Here is a 7,500-nt window from a genome sequence, read left to right as displayed (position 1 = left end):
GAAGTATATTGATTTTCACCAATAACCAATACTTTTGTCTCAGAATTACTATTTGATTCCATCCATAAATCTATTTTCTTCCCTATGAGTTCGAGTCTCAATAAGAATGCTAGTTCTACTGTTTATATGTTATGATATGAATATACCACACCAATTGTTATGTATAGATGATGAGATTCCATTGATACAGAGCCAATTCCAATAGACTTATTGAGAGGGTCCCATTGGCGTGCATCCAGTAGGAATTGAACCTCACGAATTCGCCAATTATGAGTTGGGCGCTTTAACCATTCAAAGCCATGGATGCTTAGCGGGGATCCTCGTATGGTGAATAACCAAATTCCAATTGAAATGAAATCTTTAGGATAAATCAATGCAATTTAGGAGGAATCAATGAAAGGACATCAATTCAAATCCTGGATTTTCGAATTGAGAGATATTGAGAGAGATCAAGAATTCTCACTATTTCTTAGATTCATGGACCCAATTCAATTCAGTGGGATCTTTCATTCACATTTTTTCCACCAAGAACGTTTTATAAAACTCTTGGACCCCGAATTTGGAGTATCCTACTTTCACGCAATTCATAGGGTTCAACAAGCAATCGATATTTCACGATCAAGGGTGTAGTACTATTTGTAGTAGCGGTCCTTATATATCGTATTAACAATCGAAATATGGTCGAAAGAAAAATCTCTATTTGACAGGGCTTCTTCCTATACCTATGAATTCCATTGACCCAGAAATGATACATTGAAGAATCTTTTGGTCTTCCAATATCAATAGGTTGATTGTTTCTGCCCTGTATCTTCCAAAAGGAAAAAGATCTCTGAGAGCTGTTTCGGATCCGAAAGAGAGTACTTGGTTCTCCCAATAACTAAAAAGTGTATCATGCCTGAATCTAACCGGTTCGCGGTGGTGGAGGAACCGGATCGGAAAAAGAGGGATTCTAGTTGTAAGATATCTAATGAAACTCGTCGCTGGAATTGAGATCTCATTCAAAGAGAAAGATATCAAATATCTGGAGTTTTTGTATATTATATGGATGATTCGATCTGCAAGGACCATGATTGGGAATTGTTTGATCGTCTTTCCCGAGTAAGAGGCGAAACATAATCAACTTGAACTCGGGACAGCTATTCGAAATCTTAGTGAAAGACTGGATTTGTTATCTCATGTTTGCTTTTCAGAAAAATACCAATTGAAGTGGAGGGTTTTTCAAACAACAAGGAGCTGGGTCAACTATTCAATCAAATGATATTGAGCATGTTTCCTATCTCTTCTTGAAAGGCAAGTGAGCTATTTCAAAATTATATTCAATTTCATATGTGACAATTCTATCAAGATCTCTTCATTAGTTGAGAAAAGAATCCACATAAATTGGATTTTTTGAGGAACATATTGAGAGAGAATTGGATTTGGTTAGACAATTTATGGTTGATAAACAATAGTCGATTTTTTAACAAGATACGAAATGTATCGTCAAATATTCAATATGATTCCACAAGACCTAGTTTCGTTCAATGAATAAATTATCGCCAATTGAAAGGATCTTTTGATCAATCCAGAGATCATGTTTGATTCCATTAGTAATGAGGATTCGGAATATCACACATTGATCAATCAAAGAGAGATTCAACAACCAAAGAAAGATCGATTCTTTGGGATCCTTCCTTTCTTCAAACGGAACGAACGGAGATAGAATCAGACCGATTCCTAAGTGCCTTCTCTGATATTCCTCAATGTCCCGGCTATTCACGGAACGTGAGAAGCGGATGAATAATCATCTGCTTCCGGAAGAAATCGAAGAATTTCTTGGGAATCCTACAAGATCCATTCGTTCTTTTTCTCCGATAGATGGTCAGAACTTCATCTCGGGTTCGAACCCTACCGAGAGGTCCACTAGAGATCAGAAATTGTTGAAGAAAGAACAAGATGTTTCTTTTGTCCTTCCAGGCGATCGGAAAATAAAGAAATAGTTAATATATTCAAGATAATTACGTATTTACAAAATACCGTCTCAATTCATCCTATTTCATCAGATCCGGATGGATATGGTTCCGAAGGATGAACTGGGCAGTTCCAATAAGATTTCATTCTTGAACAAAATCCATTTTTGATTTATTTCATCTATTCCATGACCAGAACAGGAGGGATACACGTTACACCACGATTTTGAATCAGAAGAGAGATTTCAAGAAATGGCAGATCTATTCACTCTATCAATAACTGAGCCGGATCTGTGTATTATAAGGATTTGTTTTTTCTATTGATTCCTACGGATTGATCAAAAACAATTCTTGAATGAGGTATTCAACTCCAGGATGAATCGAAAAGAAATCTTTATCGGCTCTACCTCCTATTTTTATGAAGAAAATGAATCTTTTATCGAAGGATCAGAAAAATGGGTCCGGATCTCCTGGAATGATTTGGAAGATCCAAAACCAAAAATAGTGGTATTTGCTAGCAACAACATAATGGAGGCAGTCAATCAAGATAGATTGATCCGAAATCTGATTCAAATCCAATATAGCACCTATGGGTACATAAGAAATGTATTGAATCGATTCATTAAAAAGAATCGATCCGATCGCAACTTCGAATATGGAATTCAAAGGGATCAAATAGGAAATGATACTCTGAATCATAGAACTATAATGAAATATACGATCAACCAACATTTATCGAATTTGAAAAAGAGTCAGAAGAAATGGTTCGATCCTCTTATTTTGATTTCTCGGACCGAGAGATCCATGAATCGGGATCCTAATGCATATAGATACAAATGGTCCAATGGGAGCAAGAATTCCAGGAGCATTTGGAACATTTCGCTTTTGAGCAGAAGAGCCGTTTTCAAGTAGTGTTCGATCGATTACGTATTAATCAATATTCGATTGATTGGTCTCGAGGTTATGACAAAAAGATTTGTCTAAGTCACTTCGTTTCTTTTTTGTCCAAGTTACTTCTTTTTGTCCAAGTTGCTTCTTTTGTCTAACTTACTTCCTTTTTCTTTGTGAGTTTCGGGAATATCCCCATTCATAGGTCTGAGATCCACATCTATGAATTGAAAGGTCCGAATGATCAACTTTGCAATCAGTTGTTAGAATCAATAGGTCTTCAAATCGTTCATTTGAAAAAATTGAAACCTTTCTTATTGGATGATCATAATACTTTCAAAACCGAAATTCTTGATCAATGGAGGAACAATATCACCATTTTGGTCAATAAGATACCAAAGTGGATGATTGACTCATTCCATACTAGAAATAATCGCAGGAAATCTTTTGATAACATGGATTCCTATTTCAATGATATCCCACGATCAAGACAATTGGCTGAATCCTGTGAAACCATTTCATAGAAGTTCATTGATATCTTCTTTTATAAAGCAAATCGACTTCGATTCTTGAATAATCCACATCACTTCTGCTTCTATTGTAACAAAAGATTCCCTTTTATGTGGAAAAGGCCTGCATCAATAATTATGATTTTACGTATGGACAATTCTCAATATCTTGTTCATTCGCAACAAAATATTTTCTTTGTGCGGTAAAAAACATGCTTTTTGGGGAGAGATACTATTTCACCTTCACCAATCGAGTCGCAGGTATCTAACATATTCATATCTAATGATTTTCCACAAAGTGGTGACGAAAGGTATAACTTGTACAAATCTTTCCAGTTTGCAATTGATCCGATCCATTAGTTCGTAGAGCTATTTACTCGATTGCAGACATTTCTGAACACCTCTAACAGAGGGACAAATAGTCAATTTTGAAAGAACTTATTGTCAACCTCTTTCAGATATGAATCCATCTGATTCAGAAGAGAAGAACTTGCATCAGTATCTCAATTTCAATTCAAAACATGGGTTTGATTCACTCCATGTTCTGAGAAATATTTACCATCCGAAAAGCGAAAAACGGAGTCTTTGTCTAAAGAAATGCGTTGAGAAAGGTGGATGTATAGAACCTTTCAACGAGATAGTGCTTTTTCAACTCTCTCAAAACGGAATCTATTCCAAACATATATGCCATGGTTCCTTACTTCGACAGGGTACAAATATCTAAATTTGATATTTTTAGATACTTTTTCAGACCTATTGCCGATACTAAGTAGCAGTCAAAAATTTGTATCCATTTTTCATGATATTATGCATGGATCAGATATATCATGGCGAATTCTTCAGAAAAAATTGTGTCTTCCACAATGGAATCTGATAAGTGAGATTTTGAGTAAGTGTTACATAATTTTCTTCTGTCCGAAGAAATGATTCATCGAAATAATGAGTCACCATTGATATCGACACATCTGAGATCGCCAAATGTTCAGGAGTTCCTCTATTCAACTCCTTTTCCTTCTTCTTGTTGCTGGATATCTCGTTCGTACACATCTTCTTTTGTTTCTGAGCCTATAGTGAGTTACAGACAGAGTTCGAAAAGGTCAAATCTTTGATGATTCCATCATATGATTGAGTTGGTGAAACTTCTTGGATAGGTATCCTACATCTGAACTGAATTCTTCTGGTTAAAGAATCTCTTTCTAGTTGCTCTGGAACAATTAGAGATTCTCTAGAAGAAATATGGGGTTCTGCTTTGGCGGCAACATGCTATGGGGTGGTGGTCCCGCTTAGGTAATCAAATCACGTTCTAAGAAGAAATATTTGAATATCAATCTCATCGATATCATCGATCTCATAAGTATCATACCAAATCCCATCAATCGAATCATTTTTCGAGAAATACGAGACATCTAAGTCATACAAGTAAAGAGATCTATTCATTGATAAGAAAAGAAAACGTGAGCGGTGATTGGATTGATGAGAAAATAGAATCTTGGGTCGCGAACAGTGATTCGATTGATGATAAAGAAAGAGAATTCTTGGTTCAGTTCTCCACCTTAACGACAGAAAAAGGATTGATCAAATTCATTGAGTCTGACCATAGTGATCATTTATCAAAGAATGACTCTGGTTATCAAATGATTGAACAAATCGAATCCAATTTACTTACGATACTTAGTTGACATTCATAAAAAGTATCTAATGAATTATGAGTTCAATACATCCTGTTTAGCAGAAAGGCGGATATTCCTTTGCTCATTATCAGACAATCACTTATTCACAAACTTCGTGTGGGCTAATAGTTTTCATTTTCCCCGTCTCGTGAAAACCCTTTTCGCTCCGCTTAGCCCTATCTCCCTCTAGGGGTATTTTAGTGATAGGTTCTATAGAACCGGACGATCCTATTTTGTTCAAATACCTAGCGACAAACTCCTATGTTCCTTTCATTACAGTATTTCTGAACATGTTCCTGGATAATGCTTAAAGGTTTTCTTATTGATGATATCGATATTGATGATAGTGACGATATTGATGCTAGTGACGATATTGATGCTAGTGACGCTATTGATGATAGTGACGCTATTGATCGTGACCTTGATACGGAGCTGAGCTTTCTAACTATGATGAATGCGTTAACTATGGATATGATGTCGGAAATAGACCGATTTTATATCACCCTTCAATTCGAACTAGCAAAAGCAATGTCTCCTTGCATAATATGGATTCCAAACATTCATGATCTGGATGTGAATGAGGCGAATTACTTATCCTCGGTCTATTAGTGAACTATCTCTCCAAGGATTGTGAAAGATGTTCCACTAGAAATATTCTTGTTATTGCTTCTGACTCATATTCCCAAAAAGTGGATCCCACTCTATTAGCCCTGAATAAATTAAATACATGTATTAAGATACGAAGGCTTTTTATTCCACAACAACGAAAGCACTTTTTCACTCTTTCATATACTAGGGGATTTCACTTGAAAAGAAAATGTACTATACTAATGGATTCGGATCCATAACTCGGGTTCCAATGCACGAGATCTTGTAGCACTTACCAATGAGGCCCTATCGATTAGTATTACACGAAGAAATCAATTATAGACACTAATACAATTAGATCTCTTCATGACAAACTTGGGATTTGCGATCCTGTAAGATCGGTTCAGGATCATGGGATCCTTTTCTATCAGATAGGAAGGGCTGTTGTAAAAATGTACTTCAAGTAATTGCCCTTAGATCCTATATCTATCTATATGAAGAAGAAATCATGTAACGAAGGGGATTCTTATTTGTACAAATGGTACTTCGAGCTTGGAACGATGAAGAAATTAACGATACTTCTTTATCTTTGAGTTGTTCTGCCGGATCGGTCGCTCAAGACCTTTGGTCTCTACCCGGACCCGATGAAAAAATGGGATCACTTCTTATGGGTTCGTTGAGAATGATTCTGATCTAGTTCATGGCCATTAGAAGTAGAAGGCGCTCTGGTGGGATCCTCACGACAGAAAAAGATTGCGGTCAGTTTGATAATGATCGAGTGACATTGCTTTTCGGTCCGAGCCGGGGAATCCCTTATATATGATGCAAATGGATCTTGTTCTATCGTTGATCAGAGAAATTCTATGAAAATACGAATCGGAGTTTGAAGAAGGGAAGGAGAAGGAGTACTGACCCGCAACAGATAGAGGAGGATTTATTCAATCACAGTTTGGGCTCTTAGGATATGGCGCCCTTGGGGCTTTCTATTTGATTGTATCGAAAGGCCAAATGAATTGGGATTTCCTATTGGGCCGGGCCATTTCGGGCAAGCGGATCATTTATGATGAAAAGGATGAGCTTCAAGAGAATGATTCGGCGTTCTTGCAGAGTGGAACCATGCAGTACCAGGCACGAGATAGATCTTCCAAAGAACAAGGCTTTTTCGAATAAGCCACTCCATTTGGGATCCTGCGGATCCACTCTTTTCCTATTCAAAGATCAGCCCTTTGTCTCTGTGTTTTCACACCGAGAATTCTTTTGCAGATGAAGAGATGTCAAAGGGCTTCTACTTCCCAAACAGATCCTCCTACATCTATATATAAACGCTGGTTTATCAAGAATACGCAAGAAAAGACTTCGAATTATTGATTCATCGCCAGAGATGGCTTAGAACCAATAGTTCATTATCTAATGGATTTTCCGTTCTAATACTCCATCCGAGAGTTATCAGTATTTATCAAATCTGTTCCTATCTAACGGAAGACTATTGGATCAAATGACAAAGACATTGTTGAGAAAAAGATGGCTTTTCCGGATGAAATGAAAATTGGATTCATGTAAGAGGAGAAAGGCCTATTACTTAGCCAAGATATGTATGAAATAGGGATTAAGTGGAACGGAATTGACTGGGTGGTAGAGTTGTGGAAACACCTGTTTCTTCCATATTTTGGACCTTAGCTCCATGAAACAATATGCTACTGCTGAAATGGAAGAAATTGAAATTAGATCAAAACACTATGTATGGATGGTATGAACTGCCTAAACAAGAATTCTTGAACAGCGAACAACCAGAGCTATTACTCACTACATCAAAAAATTTCCATTAATGAAAGATGTAAACCATTGGAAAATCAAAAATACGCATGTCGGATGAAATGGTTGTTGCTATTCGCTCCA

General features: G+C 36.7%; 1 pseudogene; it reads left to right on the top strand.

The window, feature by feature from the left end:
* The first annotated feature begins 393 nt into the window (after positions 1 to 393).
* LOC128288911 (protein Ycf2-like) overlaps positions 394 to 7,500 on the top strand; it is a 7,394-nt pseudogene continuing 287 nt past the window's right edge.

Source organism: Gossypium arboreum, unplaced genomic scaffold (assembly GCF_025698485.1).
Source record: "Gossypium arboreum isolate Shixiya-1 unplaced genomic scaffold, ASM2569848v2 Contig00322, whole genome shotgun sequence".
Taxonomy (NCBI): domain Eukaryota; kingdom Viridiplantae; phylum Streptophyta; class Magnoliopsida; order Malvales; family Malvaceae; genus Gossypium; species Gossypium arboreum.
The sequence above is the reverse complement of the archived record's forward strand: the minus strand, read 5'-3'. Positions and strand labels throughout refer to the sequence as shown.